The sequence below is a fragment of the Ictidomys tridecemlineatus genome, chromosome 14 (genome assembly GCF_052094955.1).
Source record: "Ictidomys tridecemlineatus isolate mIctTri1 chromosome 14, mIctTri1.hap1, whole genome shotgun sequence".
Classification (NCBI taxonomy): Eukaryota; Metazoa; Chordata; class Mammalia; order Rodentia; family Sciuridae; genus Ictidomys; species Ictidomys tridecemlineatus.
Genome location: NC_135490.1, coordinates 7,079,265 through 7,103,334, shown reverse-complemented (window position 1 = coordinate 7,103,334; position 24,070 = coordinate 7,079,265). Strand labels below are relative to the sequence as shown.

The 24,070-nt window shown below is 45.3% G+C and overlaps 1 protein-coding gene across 5 annotated transcripts in view; it reads left to right on the top strand.

Annotated features, from left to right (window-relative positions):
- The window catches only part of Msra (methionine sulfoxide reductase A), a 326,527-nt gene that overhangs the window by 36,159 nt on the left and 266,298 nt on the right, over window positions 1-24,070 (top strand). The gene's annotated exons all lie outside the window — the stretch shown is intronic.

The following is a 24,070-nucleotide window of genomic DNA, read 5'->3' as shown; positions in this document are numbered from 1 at the left end:
GAAAGTCCATCGATTTTCTTTTAAATTCTACCTGGTGTTTTACTTAGATATATACTTTATATGTAATTTCATGACAATAGATGCTTCCTGTCAGGCCTGGTTATAACCAGGTTGGATTGTGATAAATACTGATCTTAAAAATCAGTATTGTTGTAGGAGAGGTTAACTGGGAGGCACGTATTTTGTGGACCACCCTCATTGTCAGTAAGTATTCTATTTCTAAAACAGAGTTTGAGGCATAGATGATGACTTCCTGGAATCATAGATTTTCTTTTTATTTTATGTACTGGGAGAATGCCGGAAAATTGGACATATTCACATAAGTACTAATCTTTTTGGACAGTATAAAAGACTGCTCCTGGATCTGTGCTTTTGTTTTGAGTATGTAATCATTGATTTGTTAATCCTTGGACAAAAACAAACTGTCCATAGCTTTCTATGATTGCGCGCCTTAAATGATCAATTGTTTAAGGTGGTCTTTATAAAATTATGGTGACATATCAGTATTTCTGAGAGTGGCACTTAATGGACAAATGCGATTTTAAAACATATGAAATCTAATACAGGTGTTTGAATTGTTAAGCTGAAGTGTTTTCTTCCACTTTTTACTCATCATCATTTTGATTTTCAATAAAACGAAATCACTTGGTGTTTGTGTGGGTTGCCAAAGTGACAACCTTTGTTCTGTATGCTGCTTTGCACCCACCTTCCTGACACTCCTAACATGGACGCCACGCCATGAAAGGCAGCTGAGAGGCACTGGAAAGGACGTGTTTGCCTGACCACAGTCCTCATTCTTGAACTGATCGCAAGATCATTCGTGTCCACGCTAAAAACTATAACATAGAAGACAGAAAGTTCAGGGACTGAGCTCAAATGAGAGCTACATTTTAATGCTGACCGTCTTGTTCCGTTGATATTTACTTGCCAAACATTTAACACCATCTCTTATCATTTAGGATTGCCAAATATGTAACTAACTTTGTTTATTTAAGACATTTTCCCCCTAAAGCAAATAGAATTATTTACTAGCTTATTTCTCAACTTCTTTGCAGCGAACTCAATAAGAACAAACTTATGTCCAAACTATTTTAGGGCCAATTATTTTCTAACAGTATAATCAAAAGTGGGCGAATTTAAAAACAAAGATGTCAGAATATACCTTAAGAAATTTTAAATTTTTCGATACTGGTAAAACTACATTTTTGTGTTGTGATTAGATTTAAGCTTTGATGAAAATCAGCCATTTTATCCAATAGTTTCTTACCAGCACATTCTCTTTGGCCTACTTGTTACACATCTTAAAACGAAAAAGTCCTTCTGGAAGATGCTTATTGTTAGCTGGGTGGAATGGATACTTCTGTGTACAGCTGTTTTTTTAGAGGTTTGATTAAGAAATTGTGTTGATCACATTTTTCAAAAACAGATATTTAGGTTGAACATAATGCATGTTTCTTTTTCTTTAGACCTTTTATGCTATAAAACATCGATGTTTGTTATTAACTATTTCCACGATAGTGCTTATATTTCAAATCTGACTTTTAAGTGACTAAATACCAGTGTTCTGATTGTAAATACACATGCTCTCAAGCACATAGTCGCTGTATTTGGATTGCATGATTTTGTGAAGTAGAATTATTAAGGCAGAAACGGGCTGATGTTTAATGCTAGTTGATGCCTGTTGTTAAGTCCTGTTGTTAAGTCCTGTTTCAATGCAGATTCTTGTACATAAAAACACATTATTCTATAAACCACTGATGTAGCTAAACAGGTAGCAGATTGACAAATAAATTTAGAGTATTTCTTAGGAGCCTGGGAGGAAGGCTGAGAACTGGGAGAGACCTGGCCAGGGTAGCAGAGGAGAGCTGCAAACCTCTCAGGGGCCTAAGTCCAGTATTTTGATAATTATTCACTCATTTATTCAACAAATGTTTATTGAGCACCCATTTAAGTATGCTGGTATTTTGCTGTTGGAGTTATTTTGGGTAACAGCGAAGGAAGCCACAAACGTGGATCCAAGAGGGAATTGATTGAAACAAAGCTCAAAAAGCCTGGATAGAAAAGAGTAGTACAGGACTGTGATTTATCTCAATAGGTTAAAGGGTGTTCACTTTTATTACACAATGTATGTGTCCCAGAGTGCTATTATAATAAAAACGCCGAGCGGTGGCTGTAGTCCCCACAGCTGGACTTTGGCTTCTCCACTGTTTGGGAGGCTGCTTCTCATTGGCCAAAGCATTTCAGTCGTTCAGGTCTCCTGGCAGACCCCAAGAGCAAGCAGTCCTGTGCTGTAAGGGAGAAACCGGGAAGGTCCAGCTGCTGTCCACATGCTGGGGTGTCCGTGGGTTAAGTAACGTAGGTGTCATTGAACCTCTGAAGATGTGTAAAAAACAGTGTACGTTTATAAGGATGGTTTTTTGTTGCCTTTGTTTTCTGTGGTGAGAACGAGGAGAACAAGGAGACTGATCCCAACATCCTGTGGTCAGTGTGGCCCCAAAGTTAGGCTTGCCAGCGGGCGGAGTCCTTCAAAGGGACATCAGTTCACCTTCTGTGTTCTCCCGGGTTTTTGTTTCCTTGGTGCGCGTGGAGCTTAGCGGCCTAGCTTTATTCCATGGGTTGTTCTCTAACGTGAAGAGGAGGCATGGGCTCCTATTCTGAACGGGTGACAGAGGCCACGGCATGAGGGAGATGGCCAGGCGCTGGAGTGGAGACGGCAAGTGTAGCCGGGCTCGCACTGCTCAGAATCCTGCGCGGGGCGAGGCCTGTGCTGTGCCAAGCAGAGGATGCAGCTTCGTCTTGCTGAGGGAGGGAGGGAGGGAGGGAGGGAGGGCGACTGGGGTACGTCTCTCAGCCACTAAACCTGGTACCCATCAGACCCCAGCAGCAATGCATGGCGGTCACGAATGAGTGTTCACTGAAAGACCCAGCCGAGCTTTGGGCCTATTATCATCTTCTTTTTAAAAAAAAATTATTTTAATTAGTTATACATGACAGTCGAACGTATTTATGCACTTTGATACGTCATACATAGATGGGATATGATTTCTCATTTTTCTGAGTGTACATGTTGCAGAATCATATCGGTCATGCAGTCACATAGATACATACAGTGATAAATCTTCTTGTTTTTCTCCTCGTGGTAGAGAAACAAAAATCAGGGTGCTCGTTTTTATCGGGATTCTGGGTTGCTAGTTAAGGGGTGTGGGGGGGCTTGGAGCTGATGTTAGAATCCCTCAAGGTCGTTATCCGAGACTGATTGACAGTGGCCCTGGCCACCCACTCCCTTCCAGCTCCCTGTTGTCTTGCATTCTCCCTATCCTTGTTTTCCCAAGGCTCCTGCCTGTTCCTTAGGACTTGGTGGTGTGGCCTAAACAGGTAGCAGGTTGACAAAGAGTTTGAATTATTTCTTAGGAGCCTGGGAGGAAGGTTGAGAACTGGAGGGAAGTGGCCAGGGGAGCAGAGGAGAGCTGAGGCCGCCGCTCCGTTGCCAGTGCAGCCTGTGGGAAGGCTCAGAGTGGAGGCCCCGTTAGGGCCAGGGGTGTGTGTGGTCCCTGGGGTTAGACTGACAGTGTCCAGGGCGTTGTGGGGGTGGCACGGGAAGGGTTGCCAGCCAGTTCCTGTCAAGCGGCACCTCTCTAGGTCTTTCTTCAGCAGGGCTGTGAGTCCAGGTGGGGAGGCGGAGCCAGGACTGTTCCTGTGGGGCAGGTGCTTTCCTGCCCAAGCTCAGAGCCTTGTCCACTGGAGGATGTCCCAGGCCCCCCGGGTGCTAGTGGTGGCCCTGGGGAAGAGTCCAGATGTGGAACTGGAAGGGCCAGAATAGATAAGGTAAAGGGGTTTGGTGTGGGGAGGGCAGCATTCCAGTTTGGGGCCCAGGGTCTAGATGGGGTGGGAGACATGACTGGAAAGTTCTAGAGCCATGGTGACTGGGGAGAGGTGTGAATAGAGATTAGGGACAAGTAACAGGAAAGGCTGGAAGGTACTGAGGTCAGGAGTTTCTCTGAACAGGTCGAGCCTATAGCATGGCTTGCAGGAGGGCTTTCCTTCTCTAGGAGCAAGTGTGAGGGCCCGTAGAGAAGGACAAGCCACCTGCGCGCCCTCTCATCCCACAGTGCTGCCAGAAGGAAAGGTCTCCTCTGTCCCGCAGGTAGCATCTCCACCGACCAGAATGCCCCTGACATATGCAGCTTGAGGTTTTGAAGACTTAGTTCCTCCAGAATGATGCTGTTCATTCCTTTCTCCCTGTACCTCAATGCCATTTATGTATCTTTTCCTGCTAGCCACTCTAAGTCATTGTCCCTTACTTGAAAAGATCTAGGTGTTCTCAGGAACCAGGAGTCTATGTCTAGGGTACTCGTGGGAATGCTGCCTTCCACACAGTCCTTTACCATCGTGGAGGGAGAGAATTGTCCACTGGGCTTTGAAGTCTCACCAGCTGGAGTGGGTGGTCTGTTCCCCACCCTTATCCCTCCATTCTTCAGTTGGTCAAGTTACATACTCTGAGCTCCTTCTCCTGTTAACAGGGGCCATGGGATCTACTGCAAAGGCTTTTGGGCTTTTGGGAGGAGAAATTAGGACATATTTGCACAGCATGTAGTATAGTGTTTGGTACATAGTAAGTACTCAATAAATGGCAAATGTTGTTCATTTATTATTTTAAAGTTTCAAAAAATTGTGATAAAATATGTTTCACATGAAAATTACCCTTTGAACCATTTTTTAAAGAGAGAGAGAGAGAGAGAGAGAGAGAGAGAGAGAGAATTTTTTAACATTTATTTTTTAGTTTTCAGTGGACACAACATTTTTATTTTATTTTTTATGTGGTGCTGAGGATCGAACCCAGCGCCCCGCACATGCCAGGCGAGCGGGCTACCGCTTGAGCCACATCCCCAGCCCCCTTTGAACCGTTTTTAAGTACAGTTCAGTTCACATTGGAGTGCTCTCCTCACCAGTATTCAGTCATGGAAATCTTTTCATCTTGCACAACTGAAACTCTGCCCCTGTTAAAAACTCCCCATCCCCCACTTCTGGCAACCACCATTCTTCTTCCTGTTCTGTGAATTTGACTATCTTGGGAACTCACATAAGCAGAATCCTAGTATCCATTCTTTTGTGACTGGCTTATGCCACTCAGCATAACATCTTCAAGGTTCATCCATGCTGTGAATGTGTCAGAATTCCATTTTTAAGTGTCAATAATATTCCATTGCACCTCTGTTCTACATTTTGTCTATCCACTCATCTGTTGATGGACATCTTCAACTTTTTGACTGATGTGAATAATACTGTGGTGGATTCGGACTTTAGGACTGTGTTTTCGGTTCTTTGGGTATATTTCTGATGTGAAATTGCTGGATCAATAGGCACTTTTAGCATGTATAGCAAATCACGTTCAAATTGCATTGAAATCATTTGACTTACTAGCACAGATAGTGGTCTAATGAAAGGACTTGACTAAGAGCTTATGATATCTGCCTAGCCTTTTGTGGAAATATCCCAAACACCACATTGAGTAAACTACTTTGTAGGGTGGAGTTTTGCATGCATGTTAATCATGCTCATATCACTTGCATCACTCAAATAATATAGTACTTACACATTGTTCTAGAATATACAACTCACATTTCACTTTTAATATCAAGTGACTTCTTAAGCATTCCTTTTGGAGGACTTCCTTTAACCATTTTATTATTTTTTTGGTACTGGGGATTGAACCCAGGGGCCTTAACAAATGAGCCACATCCCCAGCCATTTTTTTTCATATTTTATTTAGAGACAGGGTCTCACTGAGTTGCTTAAGACCTTGCTAAGTTGTGGAGGCTGGCTTTGAACTCATGATCCTCCTGACTCAGCCTCCTCAGCTTAATCCTGGGATTACTGGTGTGTGCCACTGTGCCCAGCTCCTTTAACCATTATTTTAGAGTAGGTTTGCTGGCAACAAATCTCTTCATTTCCCTCCATCTGGGAAAACCTCAATTTCCTCTGCATTCCTGTAGGATTCTTTTGCTGATTCTAGAATTCTGGGTTGGCAGTTCTTCTCTTTCAGCAGGTGAAGCATATTATGCCCCTTCTTCTGCCTTGTGGTTTCTGAAGAAGAATCTGCTGTGTCATTTGAGTTGTTTTGCCCTTGTAGATAGGATGTCATTTGTCTCTCACTACTTTGAAAATCTTTGTCTTATTTTTAAGGAGTTTGATTAAAATGTGTCCTGTCATGGAATTCTCTGGATTTATTCTGTTTGGGATTCACTCACCTTCTTGAATATGTAGGTTTATGTCTTTTGTTACATTCGGGAAGTTTTCAGCCATTTCTTCTTCAATATTTCTCTGGTCCTGCCTTCTCTCTCCTCTCCTTCCAGCCTGGGAGGATGTGAGTGCCCACCTCTTGGTGTAGTCCTTCCTGTGCTTGACATTGATCATGTTTTAAAGTCTGTTTCTTCTTTACTGTTCAGATTGGATAAGTTGGCAGGCTCACTGGTTCTTCCTCTGTCGTCTTCATTTTGCTGTTGAATCCACCTAGTGAATTTTAATTTCAGTTTTAGTATTTTGACAACTATTTCTTTGCTGAGACTTTCTGTCCTTGCCATTTGTTTCCTATGTGTTTGTAATTACTTATTGACACATTTTATGATAGCTGCTTTAAAGTCCTTGTCAGATAATTCCAACATCTGTGTCATCTTGATGTTGGCATCTGTTGAATGCCTTTTCTCACTTAAGTTCAGATTTTCTTGGTACAATGAGTTATATTTTATTATATTCCAATACTTGTACCTTTGAGTATTATGAGATTGTGGATCTTACCTAAGCCTTCTGCTTGAACAAATTCCCCTTGACATTGAGCCATCGTGGAGAAGGGGCTCACTCGTTACTGTGAGGTATAGGGAGAATTCCAGGATCCTCATCTGGCCCCCACTCACCCCTGGGTGGGGGCTGCGTTGACACTGCTGGGTGCGGGAGGTGTGAGCTCTTAGGTGTATGGTTATTTTATGGTTAGTTTTGCTCTCTGTGCAGTAAGTTGGACAGTGCCTGAGCAGTGTATTCTTTAAACTTAGCTTATGTTGTTGGTGTGAAATGGCTTTGATAAACCTGTTTAATGATAGTCAAATTCTCAAAATAGGGACTGAGATGGCTATAATCACTAGCTTCCCCAAGATTAGTATGCATTTACTATTAGCATATTGAAGAAAAGATGTTAAAAAATGAAATGATAGTTTGTACTTTATTGATTTTGAAAATTTACTCTTAAAATTAGAGAAAAGCCTACCTGGGCAAGATTTCCAATTTCTTTCTTGTTAACAGGCTAGATTTGATCAGACTTTTGTAACTTTTTTTTTAGAATAGGTCAGTATATCAGAAATACTAGTCAGTAGAAATGGATTTCATTGGATGCCTTAAGAATTTCAGTGATGAAGTGTTTCATTTCATATGCTAACTTACACCTGGGATTTCAGGTCAGTAACACAGATCTTGAAGATGATGTATATGTCTTTGGAATAATATATTTTTTCAGGGTTTTAAGTGGGTATCTGTCCTGTAGCAATGGCAGTATAGGATCTCAGTATTGGGTCCCTTACTGAGTGATCTTGAGAAAATCCCCAATCTCTAATGCTTGACTTTTCCTGTCAGTAAAATGGCTGCCATAATACCTGTTTCCAAGGGTTGTTGAGAATATTAAATGAGATAATGTGCCTGAAAGCAATTTAGCTGATAGGTATTCCACAAACATGAGAGATAATTACCTAGTTTAGCTACCCTGAGCACATGATGGTGATGGATAAAGATAATGGACCTAATTCTGCTTGCTCTTCAGCTGTGCATGCCAATAAACTATGGGTTATTCGTGTATATCTTTAAAACACTTTAAATTTTTTTAATTAGGAAAAACTTTCAAACAGAAAAGTACTGAATTAAAACAGAATGAATACCCATTTGTCCATTATCCAGAGTTGATAAATGGCCATATTTAATTTGCCTCAGTTCTTTTTTATTAAAAAAAGGAATAAAATAAAACATTAGGGATAACTAAAGCCTTTGTCTCTCATTCCTGAAATTGGTGTCGAATACTTCCATGCTTATTTTTGTAGTATTTAATACACACACATACACACACACACACACACACGTATCCATAACCATAGACAATATAAATATTATTTTACATGATTTAAAACTTATATAATTTTAATATGGCTTTGAACTGTTCCTATCCCTTTTGCAAATTAGATTATATGTTTTTGAGATGTATCTCTATTGCTAATGTAGCTCCAGAGTTTAGAATAAGTTTTCCCTTGTAGTTGTTTATTCTGTGGATGAATGATTTGGGCTTTGCCTGGAGCAGAGGGTGCTGTCTTGGCTGTTGCTGCTGATTTCCTGCAGGTAGGTGTGACCTCTTGGGGCGGGTCTGGAAAGGGAGCCAGTTGCTGAGTGGTCAGCTTGCCTCAGTAATGCCGGTCATTCCTCCCACTCGCCCCCCCACCCCCACCCCTTAACATCCCTGAGCTCTTGACATCTGTGTCAGGTTTTCCTATCTCTGGGTCTCCAACAATACTCGATGAAATCAGATTTAAAAATGTTTGCCAATCTGAAGGCCAGAAATTTTGCTGATTTTTGTTTGCCTGATTACTTACTGAGATAGTGCATCTCTTTATAATAGCCATTCAGATGCCCTTTCTGTATGTTATCTATCCATTCACTTTGCACATTTTCTTTTGAGGCCTTTTATCATTACTTGCAGCATATTTTGTATAATAAGCTTTTATTATATGAATTGAAAATATCTTCTGGCTCTTTGATCTGTTTTTTTACTTTCATTTTCCTTTGGAAATAAACTATGGTATACGTTTGAAAAATTGAAATGCTTTTGTTTTTCATTTTCAAAGGTGATTTTCGTGATGATGTATACAGCATTTCCATGCATATTTTTGTTTGTACCTGTAGTCTGGGGTTTGGGGTATGGAAGAGAGAACTCTTGGGAATATTATTTCTTCAATGCATCAGAATTTTATCCCTTTAATAATATATAGGAGATAAAATTCTTTATCTTTCATATAGACTTTTTGTCAACTTATTGGAGTCTTGGGCAGAGGCCTAGTTTCCAGGCACCTAAGACTGAATCCTAGACTATTGCTAAGTTTTATTGTGTTATTTGTAGAGACTAACTTACAGCTCAGCAAAGCTATGGACGCATTCCCATTGCGTCTGCATCGTTACCAAATAGGAGTTCCTGGGAACTTAAGATGTTCTTTTGATCTGATTACAGTGATTTCTAAACAGTGAATAATCTTGGTGCAATAAGCACTTTCTCCTTTCCTTAACTGGTAGTCTTGCCAACAAAATAACTTAATTGAGAAATTCAAAGTGTTGGGGCAAGTGGAAGTGAGTTGTGGCTGAGGCTCCCGGGTATCTTTTGTTGTGCAATCAAGTAGCACTTATTCACCAACACTGCTCCACATTCCGCCTAAACAAAACCTACCTAATCTCCCAAATCACTTTGCAAAACAAAAGAACACCCAGAAGATACTAACGCCAGAGAAAGGGGCTGCCACACTCCCTCTCCTTCCCCTGCTAGTCACAAGGTAGTCACAGGGCACTGCTTTTACTGTCATATGGTGGTTTTAAAGCTTGAGTGGGGACGTGTACACTCCTCTCTCTGTACCCACTGGGAGCTGATTCTTCAGGCCACTTGGCTCTACTGTGACAGTTTGCTGCAATTGTAGGGAAAGTTCCAAGGAGAAATTAACAGCTACCTGGGAGCCTGTACCTGTAGGGCAAGCCTCTGGCTCCTGGTCCTGTTCCGGCAGACTCGCCTTCCTTCCTTAGGGCAGTGGCCCTGTGCTTGGCTCAGGGCATGCTGGCCTTCTGGTAGGTGTCTGCTGTTCAGGGCACTGAGTGAGCCTCCTGAGCAGGGGAGCTGTCAGGGAAATGCTGCCTCAGTCTCACTGGCTGAGCCTCCATCCTTCTTCGCCTCACTCACTCGGTTGCTCCCTGGCACCTACTGGTTCTCCACTGCAAGGATGTTTGATGGGAACGTATGAAAATAATGACTATTTGTTAAATCACAAACTCTGTTTTCAATGTTACTGCAACTCTGTGAGACAAACACACAGTTCAGGTGAGACAATTGCAGCTCAGAACTGAGGTGCCTGGAGAGTCGGTGACCTAGGGTCCAGACCAAGCCCGTGCTCCCAGCTTCCCGAGCCACTGTCTCCCGTGTGCACACCGCTGTGAGGGGGCCACCAAGAGGATTGCAAGGAGCTCCATTTTCAGAGGCATCTCCTACCATAGGCCTCTTGGGACTGTAAATTCCCAGGGAAATCCACACACTCACTCACTCCATGGGGGGTAAAGGGTGGGATTTAGCCGTGGAGGGGAAGACCAGCTCCTGCGTCCTGGAGCTTGCAGTGGAGTGGGGAGAAGGGCCACAGACCCGGGATGCCGTCCAGGATGTGGATGGTGACACAGGAGAGAAGGGGGCCTGGTTTACAGCTGTGGTCCTTCATCACAGAAGACCGTCACTCCTGTCGTCCTTGGTGGTGACAGCAGAGTGGGTCGTTATCTTCTCCAGGATATCCTTAATGCTCTTGAAGGGGACTCCCTAAGCCTATACCTGTGCAAGTGGGATAAATACGTTCTACTCCTCCCCACCCCTTGTCTTTTTTTGGTACTGGGGATTTTTGGTACTAGGGGAGTAAAGATTTGTGTAGAGAACAGAGACTCAGAAAATGAGTCTTTCTTGAAAAAAATTTCAAATATAACCCTGAGTGTAGAGCTTTAAAAAAATGAAGACTCCAGAATCTTAGACTCTTGGAGGTCATGGGTTTGCTCCTCTCTGGGCCTCCTGGAAGTGGCTCGTGGTTCCTGGGGCAGCAGCCTCCAGGCATGGACAAGGGCAGGGGAGGGTGCACAGAGGAGCGCTGTGTGCACCTCGGTGGGGAACTCACGCTTGCTCCTCACCTGCGTTCCTTGAATGCTCTGGAAGAGCATGAGTGGTCATAAGCTCCGTTTTTCTATTTCTGGAGATAAGCATTGGGAAAAAAAAATCCAACAACAACAACAAAAGAAAAGGAAAAAAGAAAACCACAAAAACCCAGTGTGCTGTTTAAATAAAGAAAAATGAGTTTGACTTGCAGGAGAGCTCTTGCCACTTCCTTAATGCTCATTCTTCTTCTAAGAGCTCGTTATGGGGTGAGCGTGACAGTGGTTTACGGTGGTGACTGTGTCTTGTCGGGCCAGGGGATAAATTAGAGCCCCGATAAAGGCCACAGGAGCACAGACTGTGCCTAAATTACCCCAGGTACTCGCCAAGCAATTCGACTTTCTAAAAGACCTCCAGAGAGCGCCCCTAACGCCCTCGGCTTCCCTCTTCAGTGTTTAACAACCTCTGCTGTCGGGAGATTCTTCCTTGTATTTAACCTGGTTTTCCCTTGTCACAGCCCAGTGCCATCACTCCTGTCGTCCTTGGTGGTGACAGCAGAGCGGGTCGTTATCTTCTCCAGGATATCCTTAATGTTCTTGAAGGGGACTCCCTAAGCCTATACCTGTGCAAGTGGGATAAATACGTTCTATTCCTCCCCACCCCTTGTCTTTTTTTGGTACTGGGGATTGAACTCAGGGCACTCGATCACTGAGCCACATTCCCAGCTATTTTTTTTTATTTAGAGACAGGATCTCACTGAGTTGCTTAGGGCCTCACTTTTGCCGAGGCTGGCTTTGAACTCCTCCTGCCTCAGCCTCCCGAGCTGCTGGGATTATATGGGAGCGCCTCTGCGCCCAGCCCCACCCCTTTTCTTGAGGGTCCTATTTGGAAGTATAGTCTGACATTTTGCTCTTGAGTCTCTAATCAAATATTCCATCAGGCCTGCCTCCAGACGGCCCTTGGTTCTAGCTTTACTCAAGAGCAGCACCTTTTTATCCTTTTGCTGGTCATCGATTCGTTCAATTGAACTGCCGTTGTTGACCTCCCCCTGGACGTGAGGGCCATTCTGGAAGCTGAAGAGTGTGAGGAGGAGAGACTGCCCTTCACTTGCCCTGGAGGAGAGGCCCGAATGTGGCTCGCCAGTGCTGGCCCTTCGAGAGTCTGTGTCTGGGGCCTCTGCTTCCCTTCCCCACGAGAACATTTCTGCTGGTTTCCATTCTGTGCACATAGAATCTCCTCCACCCACCCCCAGGAAGTTATGGCACCGTCTCGTTATCAGTGTGTGCCTCCTTCATGATTTGTCTTAGGAATGCCACAAGGGAAGTTGGCGCTGTGCTTCGCTGTGTTAGTAGCTGAACCTGCTTCCCATGGGTTCTGCCCCGTTCTCAGGAGGGCGGTGATTGGTCTGTGTGTCTCCCCAGCTCTGGTCACATCGTAAGCGCTGACTGTTGCTTGGCATGGGCTGCTGGGATATTTCTTCATTTGGTTTGTTTCTTAGTCTCTGTCTCTTCACTCCTTCCACCTAAACAGAAAAGCAACACAGAAAAGCAACACAGAGCGTTCGCCTGGCTCCTGCGTGGGCAGCCCTCCCACCTCGGCTGCCAAGCTTTTAGCAGATGAAATAAAAGTCTATTTATAACGGGTCTCTGATGGATCTCCTCCCTACCTGTGCTTGTGCTCCATCAGCAGGTGCACTGAGCAGATGGAGGAGGGTTTTAATTTTTTCAGTTCAATTAGATCAACTCTCTAGGTTCAGGCCAGCGCGTTCCCTTTCTCACTTAGTTTCTTCCTCTTGGCATTAAAATTGTCGAGCATAGCAAAACCCAGATTAAGTCCAGGAGATAAAACGCATATAGTGCCTGCCTTTAAAGTGAGTGCTTTGGCACAGAGCTACATTTGACATTGGAGTCTAAATCAGCTTAACCCTTTCCTCCCTTCAATTTAATATGAATCCCGTCAATGTTAAGAGCACTTATAATGCTAAAGACCACAGACACTTTCTTTGTTGCTTATGATGCACTTTTGGCACTTGAACTTATGTCTTTGAAACCATGTTATACTGTCTTTGAAGAAACAGTTTGGCTCTGGTAGTTTAGTTTATGTGATGAGGAATTTTAATGGGGAGGTGAAGTCATTCATTTTGTGAAGTTCATGTGACATATTTTTCATGGGTCATTGAATTGTCCAGCAGAATGGTCAAACGGTGGTCCCTTGCAGTCCCAAACCACTCTGAATGTAGCCTTGCCCAGCCCTGAGTTGAGCTTCACTGGCCAGCAAAAGGCTGTTTACCACAAATCCTAGACCCCATGGCACACAGAGAGGCTGGACTTACCCCCTTGGTAGGTAGGGTGTGTCATCTTCCGCTCCCAAGAGCCTGGGTGTCTGTTTGTCCCTGCTCTCGGGTGGGAGGCCACATGTTGACACATCACAGGGCAGACGGAGCTCCTGCCGAGCGTCATGGTATTGTCGTCAGTGAGGCTCACACCTAGGCCCCTTGCTCCCTCCAGCACCGTCCAGGTTATTTAGTTAATTCCTATTTGAAGTTGGATTTGAAGCAAACAAGGGTTGGTCTATTTTAATGTTTTTTTTGTTGTTGTTGTTGTTCAGTTTATAATTGAAGCAGCTTTTTTTTTTCTCCCTCAATTCTTAATTATCTCTGGGTGATTTTTCAGGGCTGTGAGCTATGCATATTTGCGGCTTGTTCTAAAGTCTCTCTCCTGTATTATTAGTGGTCAAGATTCATATGGGGGGATAGTGTCCGGAGCCAAGAGGTCCAACCCATCAGCTCCCTGTGGTGGAGTCGGGGGAGCAGTGTGAACTGGAGTCAGTCCTGGGTCGGCACCTGCTGAGTGCATCTGAAGATTCTTCAGAGATGTGTTCTGGGCTTTTCTGTACTTTCACATTTGGAGTCATTCATTTTGTGAAGTTCATGTGACATCTTTTTCATGGGCTGTTGAATTGTCCAGCAGAATGGTCAAATGGTGGTCCCTTGCAGTCCCAAACCACTCTGAATGTGATCCAGGACCTTGGGTATGATACCTCTCTGGCCCTCCTAGCTCCTGAGCAGAGTCTAAGTGACTGTCCCCTTTTTACCCTGGAGTCCTCAGGCTTGCACAGGCGACCTGACCAGGCTCTCTTGGGTCAGCTGTTTTTCTGAGTTGTCATGCTATACTCTTTCTTCCCCTCCCTTTCTTCTGCAGATTCTTTTTACCTTTTGGGGTCATCCAGTACAAAATATCATTCCAACATGTGATAATCTTTTTGTTTGAAAAATGAGCCTTCCGTCTCCATCCATTTCTATGTGACATGGTCTAGTTATATGACTTTCCTCTGAACCTGCTCCACGTCAGCCAGCTCTTTGTTCTGGTGGCATGCAGAAATGAAGGTAGCATTTATCTAGTGCAGTCTAAGAAGTGTGGGACCATCACGGCCTAGATAGTGGTCAAGAGTCGCTAAGAATTTCATGTTGCTTTATTTCACTGAGAGGAGCACTTTATTCGCCAGCAGGACTGGGGTTTCTCCTGTATCTGGGACAAGCAGAATGCTTCAGGTCCATGACAGATTCACTCTGATTCCTTGGACCTGGCCACAGTCATGAATGTATGGAGCAGGAAGTTGAGTAGGGTGCTTACTGAGAACTTGGGCCATCTGGAATGCCTACAGGGCCTGTGAACATGGATTATCCATCAAGCCTGCACCCGTCTCCTTCCCTCATTGCCATGCTGCACCCCTGCCTGCTTCTCTCTCGTGGGACCTCTGATCTTGTCTTCTTTGTAGAAGCCCAAACAATATGTTGCCAGGTTTTCCAGGAATAGAAACTAGATCCCACAGTTCACTCCACTTATGATTTGTCTACCTCCTCTCCTGCCTGCTCCTGCAACAAGTGGGATCAGCAGTGTCAGGAGGGACATTACATGGGTTTTTGCCTGGAAGGTTCTTTCTTACCAGCACCATTACCACGTCATGCTTGTTTCCAAGAGGCTGGTATGTGGCTGGGGCGGAGTGCCTCAGCATGAGGGCGCTCGGCTTTGGAGCAGCTCCTGGCTCCAGATGCGCACTCCACAGGTGGTTGTTGAATGAATGACCGAACTGGAAAGCTTTTTCCAAAATGTTTCAAAAGGTGTCATGCCCTAAGCATGGCAGAGTTTCTTAGTGCAGCGAGTCCTCATTGAGCTGCCATACTTGAGAGGCTGTCATGTGAGCGTCCCTCAAATCTCCATGTGCCAAATGCTCAAGCTGTCTCAGGTCTCTCTTTCACACAAGTCGCTGCCTCATGTAGATTCAGCCATACTTAATGTTCCTTCAAATCATATTCATTCAACAGATTAAAAAATATTTACCATGTGTCAGGTGCAGAGCTGGGGACATAGTAAAATTCAGATTTCCTCCCTCAGTATAGTGAGGAAGAGTGGTCGTGTGTGTGTGTGTGTGTGTGTGTGTGTGTGTGTGTGTGAGTGTATGCGCGCATGCGCGCATTATATCACTACAAATTGTAGAGGAAGAGTGCAGGCATTTTGCTCAGTACTGGGATTAGAGCAAGGATGTTTAGAAGGGAGAGAAGTTAATTAGACACAGCCATCAGAGAACTCAAACACCGGCTGCAGAGAGCGAAATGAACAGTTAGGACACAGTAGGAGCAGTCCTGTGAGAAGCAGGGTGAGCGAAGGGCCAGCAGAACACAGAGGTCAGGAGTGGCTATTTCTGTTCTGCAGATGGACTGACAGTTGAATTGGATTTTGAGTGATAGTAGAATTTTGTCAGCCACGAGAACAGGCAGGCCCTACTCCAGGTGGGATAAAAACTGGAGCAAAGACAGAAGAAGCACATTGTAGACTGGTGCTGTGTGGCAAGAGCACGGGCTGATGGGCAGAGCGCCAGTGGCACAGTGAGAAAGTGATGCTGCAGTCAGGTGGTGAGGGCTTGCTGGATCCGCGCTGGAGAGGCACCTCCAGAGGGCGAGACGGGGGGGGGGGGTGCTGTGGAAAATGCCGTAATTTGAAAACCTTAGATTAAATGGATGATTTTATAAGAAAATAAAGCATGCCAAAATTGCCCTAAGAATAGGTAGAAAAACAAGTAGAGAAAGCTTCTTAGTTAAAACAATAACAAGAACAACAAAAACAACCCAAACAAACAAAACCTAGCATCCAAAGTGCTATTGGGATCGTGTGGCTGTGAAGACAACATATATAACAGAGCATAGCTATGCCATTTAAACTCTTTCAGAACACAGAGAAAGGGTGAACTTGCCCTTGTCCATGTTGTCAGTTGAGGCTGGCCTGATAAGGACAGTCAAAATAAGTGCCTGAACAAACTGTCAGCCAGCTGGAGTGTGCACTTGGAGAGCCTCTTTTCGCCCCTCTGTGGGTAGCACTGCGCCCTGCGTGACTCACCCCACCTCATTTTATCTCCCACGTCTGCCAGGCCAGGCACGCGTCCCGTACTGACTGAGGACTCTCCGCGACAAGCCTGGCCCAGGGCTGCCCCTGCCGCCGAGACTTATCTCTGATGTTGTGATTTTGTGTTTGTTCTTGGTCAGATTTGTCACAAGTTTTTCTACTTTATTTTTTGCAGTCCCCACCTACTTCGTTTATCTTTTTCTTCTTTCTTTCTTTCTTTTATTTACTCATTTTTGGTACCAGGGATTGAACTCGGGGGCACTTGACCACTGAACTACATTCCCCAGCCCTATTTCATGTTTTATTTGGAGACAGGGTCTCACAGAGTTGCTTAGTGCCTCGTTTTTACTGAGGCTGGCTTTGAACTTCGATCCTCCTGCCTCAGCCTCCCAAGCCACTGGGATTATAGGCATGTGCCACTGCTCCTGGCTTGGTTTTCTTTTTGAAGACTTAATTTTTTAATTACATGTGTTAGTCCTAATAGCATTTTCTTCCTTACTTGCATTTTGTTTGTTCCCTGATTCATGGGTCAGTTCTGACAGCTGGTCCCAGCTTTTACCTGAGCCCTGCACTGCCTCCTTGTTTTAGAGAAGGACTTGCCACCTAGTAATTCATTCCAGAATACAGGGCAGGTCAGTGGTGGACAGGCTGGTGTTGTAATGAGCCTGCTCGTTCATGAGGGAGGAAGCTGTGATCATCCCCACAGATGTTCAAAAGCCATTTGATGTAATTCAGTACCTGCCTTTTCTTACAAATAAACACAAGCTCTTAGTAAATGAGATGCAGGAGGCCATTTCCCTCATGATAGAGAGCACCTTTGAAGAGCCATTAGCAATGTCATTGACTTATTTATGGAAGAAAGCCTTCTTACTAACGTCATGACCGGATGAAAATGCTGTCACCATCACAGTCCTTCCACCTTGTTTTGGAAATTATAACTAATTCCACTAAACAATATAAACAGAAAGAAGTACAGAGAGTGATGCTGTGTGTCAAAGAGGGAATGCGCCATCCTCACAACCAATGACACTGAACCCCACTGGATTATGGTATTAGTGCATCAAATAGTTCCTTAATTTCACATACTGAGTAGGAAGTAACTCTATTACAAATGGTCAATGAGCACCTACTGTGTGCAGAGTGCTGTGTTGGGCTGGGGAGGTCAGAGATGCTCAGCCTCACAGTCTCATCTGGTTGGTGTACAGGGAGGCCAGACTTGTGGACAAATCATGCTGATGTCCTGTGATGGTTTGGCATCGAAGCAAGCTGGGGTGCCGTAGGTGCACAGAGCAGGGTCTGCTAAGGAGATTAACAAAGATGAGGCTCTATTTGGGCTCGACGGAGGTGGAGACCTGGCTGTAGGGTGCTGAGCGTGCTCCTGCCTGAGCTGGCTGTAGCTCGTGACACCTGTTATGTTACTTGGAAAGTCATTTCTTGCCTGAGTTTTCCAGGAGCAGTCTCTTGAAACACGGATTCCTTGTAGAACTTCTTGAGCCGTTCTCATTGGATTCCTACTTAGTTGTGGATTGAATTTCCAGGTTGGTTTTAGGGAAAAAGCCAATGACAGAGGATGGGACCCAGGATGGATATGTCTATAGAGAGAAGCTGGAGAAGAGGCATTCTGGGCCCAGGGAGGGCACTGCGTGCTTGAGGAGAAGAATTGCCAAGAAAGAGAGAATAGAGTCTCCAGAAGGGTGTTATAGTTTGGATATTGGATGTCCCCGCAAAGCTCCTGGGTTAATGCAGGAATATTCAGGGTTGCAATGATTAGATTTTGAGAGCTGCGACCTAATCCTACCATCCTACTTTGAATGAACTGACAGGTAACAGTGGGCAGGAGGGGCGTGGCTAGAGGAAGTAGGCCACTGGCGCTGCCCTGGAAGGGCATCTCCCCTGCCCCGGTCCTGGCTACCGTGAGCTGAGTAGTCTCTCACTCGACCTTCCGCCTTGACGTTCTGCCTCTCCTTGGGTCCGGAGCAGTGGAGTCTGCCAACCATGGACCAAACCTCTGAAACTGTGAGCCAAAGGAGAACTTTTCCTCCTCCAAGTTGTTCTTTTTGGTTATTTTGGTCACAGTGATGAAAAGCTAACAAAAGTGGTAGCAGAGATCATCTGAATGCTCCGCTCCGCTCCCCGCCTGGGCCTCGAGGACCTGACCCAGCAGCGTGCTCAGAAAGGGGAGCAGGGTTGGTTTTGTCCCTCTGAAAGTGTGAACTTTAGGAATAAATAAGCCAGAAATAAACTAGCTTTCTGTGGGTATAAGTTTCTATATTCTGGGTATTAGATGACTTTTAGGGCTTGGATCATATCTTTTTCTGACCACAGTGTCTGTGTCTGTAGGTAATGGGTAATTCAGCACACTGCTGCGAGTAAAAACAATGCCAGGACTCCCCTGCTACGGCACAACCAAGCAAATACATATCAGGCTCTTGTGTGTGTGTGTGTGTGTGTGTGTGTGTGTGTGTGTGTGATAGCTGCTAGTATTAAAATATTTTAATTTTCAACAGCTTGGACTATTTGCTCTGATGAGCCTGTTAAGGAATGTTGTCAGAGAAAACCCAAATTTACCCTCATTTTCAGTCATGAATGAATCTCTGATTGCGTGATGAAGAAAAATTCCAGGTCCCTGCTTCCTTACTTGAAGCCAAGTAAATGTAACATTCCATCTTAACAGGGGAGACCAGAGGTGGGTTGTAAATACAAACACAAAAGCCTGTCCTCACTTAGAGATCGCCAAGCCAGGAAAGATGCAGGTACCAAAGCAAATGTGTCTGTAGGATTTTAGTGAAGGTTTCTGCTTGTTTTATTTCACTGTCTCCTTGGGCTAATGTTGGCTGGCAGCGGCTGGTGGAGCCTGAGTCCTATTCCTGCACTGGAGGTTTTACTTCACGGCAGGGATGATCGGTTGCTGGTGTGCATCCCTGATTGTGGAAGACTTTATAATCATATTCCTTCATTCATTTATTCAGGGCACATCAAGGGAGCATTAGCTGTGTGCGGGAACTATGAGAAGTGCTAGGGGAACAAAACTGTGATCATGGCTCCGGCCACGTTTAAAGGCTTCTGGATGACATAAGTCATCACAGAAGACCTCTCTGCACCTCCCGGGGTTTATAATCCTGCTGAGGAAGCCATAAGCCCACCAGATCTCTTCTCAGAGACCTTCTGTGGTTCCCCATTGTCCTCACAGTACAGTCAAGCTCTCGAGCCTAGTCCGCGAATTCTCCACAGCCCGACTGTGGCTACCTTGGTGTCCTTATCTCCCCCTGCTGCCCCCACACCCTGTGCCCCACCCTTTCTTAACACATGCTCCTCCTGCCCCTGAGCTTCTGCCCCTTCTCTTTTCTGGGTCGAGGCTGCCCTGCTTCATTCAGACCAGCTGGCAAACTCCTACCCATCCCTTGAAAACAGCGGGTGAGCTCCTGTTGGAGACTCTTGTCCCAGCTCTCTGCTACTAACCCAAGGCAGAGTTGCTCTGTGTGCCTGTGCTACAACACCTTGGCTCAGGGGTCACTCTGGGGAGACGCCATTGGCACCTGAATCATTGGAAGGCAATAGTCCTCAACTTTCTTGGCCCAGCCCAGACTGGTCTGGACTGCTCTAGGAGGATTTCAGCAGCTTTGAAGTCAGATTCTCTAGATTCTGCGGGAGAGATACCCTGTTTCAGGACCTTGGGAATCCCTTGTGAACATGCCCTTCATCCTTCCGAACATCTGTGTGGACCCTTATTCCTTACAGCTCACAGTTATGCCTATATAAGCATCCTCTTAGAGCGCAATAGAGAATCAGAGCCACCAACTCCATGGAGATACATTACTTTGTATATTATTTCTGGTGTGTTTTAATATTGCTATATAACTTATCCATAAATATGTATATTTATCATCAAATAGGAATGGGTCTTTGTTGAAGAGGCTAGATTTCTGGTGAACAAGATGGTCATAGGACCCGGCAGGGCCTTGGCTCGAGCTGGCTGCCTTCCTCAGCGCCTGGAGGCAGTGGTAAAGCCCCTGGATGTGCTTTCTGCAGCCCTTAAGCCCTAGACTGGCTCTGGGCTGCAGCCGGCCAAGGGATTGATGCGTGGAGTGACTCAGCAGGAAAAGCAGTCAGCACAAGGTGTGTGTCTGCGTTTGGTTCTCTGCTCAGCATTGGGTTCCATGAGGATGAGCACATGGTCTTTGCCTTTTGGAGAGAAGACTATTCACAGAAATGTTGCAACAATGAAAAAACCGTTGTGTTCTCTGACAGAGTATGTTGGTGACTCTAGGAGAGTTCCAGGTGGCTAGTGAAAAGCAGCCTCAGGGGAGTGGAGATGAGGTTAGGGGTGACTTCCCAGAATTGGGCTTGGGGAGGACAGTGGAGTCTGAGGTTGTCTCTACGTGGCAGACCAAGGCTCAGTCTCAGTCAGGGTCCTGCACAAAGGCACTCAGTGGGGTTGACTGGAGGAAGTGGAAAGAAGGAACTGTGTGCACAGGCACGCTCAGGGCCAAGGGGAACAATGTGGTGGCAGAGCACCTGGGAGCTGGCAGCAGCCAAGCACTCCCAGCCCAGAGCAGGACCGAGGGTGTCTTAGCCAGCCTTCTTGCTGCTGTGACTAAAAGACCTGACCAGAACAATTGGAGAGGAGGAAAACTTTATGGGGGGGCTCACGGTGTCAGAGGTCTTAGTCCACAGAGGGCCGGCTCCATTCCTTGGGGCTTGAGGCGAGGCAGAACATCATGGCGGAAGAAGATGGTGGAGAGAAGCAGCTCACTTAATGATCAGAAAGCAGACAGAGCCACATCCCCAGTGCCCACCTCCTCCATGCACACCATACCTGTCTTCAGTTACCACTCAGCTAATCCCATTAAGGGATTAATTCACTGATTGGTAGGACTCTCGTAACCCAGTCACTTCTCACACGCTCACTGTTGGCAGCCTCTGAAGTGCCCTCAGTGTTGCCAAGTTTCTCTCTTCCTTGTGCCTCACTGGTCCTTCTGCAGGCCCTGCTCTTCCAGATCCTCCCTCTGCCCTTCTCTGTGCCCTGAGTGAACACTGATACATCCATGGAGTTTCATGATCTCTGGCCTCTGGTCACATGGGCCAAAAGGAGACGCTGGTGGGAGATAGGACAGCTGAAGACTGGGTGGGGATTTGTTCCTGACTCTCTCCTTATAGTTTGGCAGTGGTTGAATTCCTCTTCCACTGAATCCCAGAGGACTCTGTGGAAGGGTGGAAACAATTAATTTGTAACTGTTCCCAGTAGGAGGGACATGGGGTTCTCACGGGGCGAGAGGTGAGAGGCGAGAGGAGGAGCCATGTGAAGCCCTGTACTTTGCCCACCGATGTCTGGTTTCTGACTCCAGCACCATGGCATGTGTACCAAAGGGTGGGGACCCCAAGGGTTAAGGGCCTCCTCTCTCAGTCACAAAGGACTTTTGGATCCTTTAGCCAGTGTTAACTCATTTCAGTTCAGTTCAATTCAATTCAGCTTTCACTGAGTGTCTGTAATTTCTTTGAAACTGTGCTGAATATGCTCGGGTAGCAAGGTGAGAAGGCATGGAAACTTTCTTCAGGGAGCTCGAATGTATCGGGAGAGAGGACCACCTAAACCAATGGTACAACAGAGGTATAGCCTGGGAAGTAGGGAACAGGGCAGCAGGAGCTATCATGACTGATTGTGTTAATCCACAGGCTTCCTCCTCTTGAAAACGTAGTATCTAATGAGCTGGCCAGACCCAGTGCATCCGCCTAGGTGGTTGTCTTTCTATACCTGCATAATTTGTATGTGTATTGAGAGTCTTTTGTCTGTGTTCCTCCAAGTTTTTTCTACTTGTAATTAAATTTGCACAATTTAATTGCAGATTAGGTGAGCCAATGAAATATAAAAGCAAAAAAGTCTTTTGTTTGTTTTAAAATTATGCCAAACATTTTGGAAAAACTTAACAAAGACTAGTCACTTAGAGAACACTGCTGAACAGGCATGGGCACAATGAGGATTTTCACGTGGGTAAGTGTGTTGAGGCTGAGCGGTTTCTAGGTCTTGAGTGAGGTAAGAGTGAGTGGTAGATGAGGGGTGGGAGCTTGAAGAGGGTGGAGTTTGAAGGTGGGAGAGCTCCCTGGGCCCTGGAGAAGGGCTTCTGGTGGCCCTGACAGTCTGCCTGAGGCTAGAGACCATGACTGATGGCAGCAGCCTGACTGTTGGGAGTCCTCTGCCTGTGCACAGTAGTCTGACATTAGTGGAGCGATGTGCTTAGAGCCATCTGGGGTGGGATTTTGTGGGGCATGTGTTGCAGAATGTTAAAGGGAAAAGCTATTTGGAGGTTGGGGCAAAAGTGCTTTAAGCCCTTTGGGTGGGACAACCATCTACAATTCTTCAAATGACCAACATAAAGACAAAGAGAGGCACCTGCTGTGTGTTCCCCAGGTTCTAGAAACATGCAGTTGTGCCTTCTGCCCCACATAGATCTGAATCTACCGAAAAAAGTGGTATTGTGGACGTCAAGGGACCTGTCTCTCTCCCAGGTTACCATGGCAAGGCTGGGGAGCCACAGTTACCCAGCATGCCAATGCTGTCGTTAACAAACAACTTACGAGCAAGATTCCTGCCAAGAGAATTAATGTACGTGTCCAGCATAAGTATCCAAGGCCGAGGTGGTATCCTGAAACATGCAAAGGAGAATGATGAGAAAAGGAAGGGAGCTAGGAGAAGGGAAGCCCCAGCCTGCCCGGCCCAGAGAAGCCCACTTTGTAGAAACCAGTGGAGAAAGACCTGGGCTGCTGGAACCTAGTCGCCGTGAATTCAGGGCATAGCAGGTGTTTTTTTTTTTTTTTTAAAAAAAAACGACCTGGACTATTTTTTTTTATTATTATTATTTTTTTTATTGTTGGTCATTCAAAACATTACATAGTTCTTAATATATCATATTTCACAGTTTGATTCAAGTGGGTTATGAACTCCCAATTTTACCCCGTATACAGATTGCTGTATCACATCAGTTACCCTTCCATTGATTTACATATTGCCGTTCTAGTGACTGATGTATTCTGCTGTCTATCCTATTCTCTACTATCCCCCCTCCCCTCCCCTCTCCTCCCCTCCCCTTTTCTCTCTCTACCCCCTCTACTGTAAATCATTTCTTCCACTTGTATTATCTTGTTTTACCTCTCCTTTCCTCTTATATGTAATTTTGTATAACCCTGAGGATCACCTTCCATTTTGGACTATTTTTAAAAAAAATTTTTAACATTTATTTTTAGTTATAGGTGGTCATAATATATTTTATTTTTATGTGGTGCTGAGGATCGAACTCAGTGCCTCATGCATGCTAGGCAAACACTCTACCTCTGAGCCACAACCTCAGCATGACCTGGACTATTTTTAAAAAGTGATTTAGGAGCTGGGGTTGTGGCTCAGTGGTAGAGTGCTTGCCTCACACATGTGAGGCACTGGGTTCAATCCTCAGCACCACATAAAAATAAATCAATAGAATAAAGTTTTTTTTTTTTTAAAGTGACTTAAATGGTAATTTTGCTGCATTTTATCTTTTCTGAGGTAAGCAGATCCAGAGGTCAGAGTAGGACCCAGGGAGTGGAAGCTTGGCTTGGGCACAGAGCAGACATGGTCCGAGGGCCCAGGTGAGGCGTGTCAGGAAATGAATGGCCCATTGACGCTGGGGCTGCTGGTGGAGGGGTTCTGGTTTGGGTAGCTGTTTCTGTGGGTGGAGTAAGCTAAGTGGATGAGAAAACATCGAGGGACTTAGAGGGAATGAGACCTTGAGAC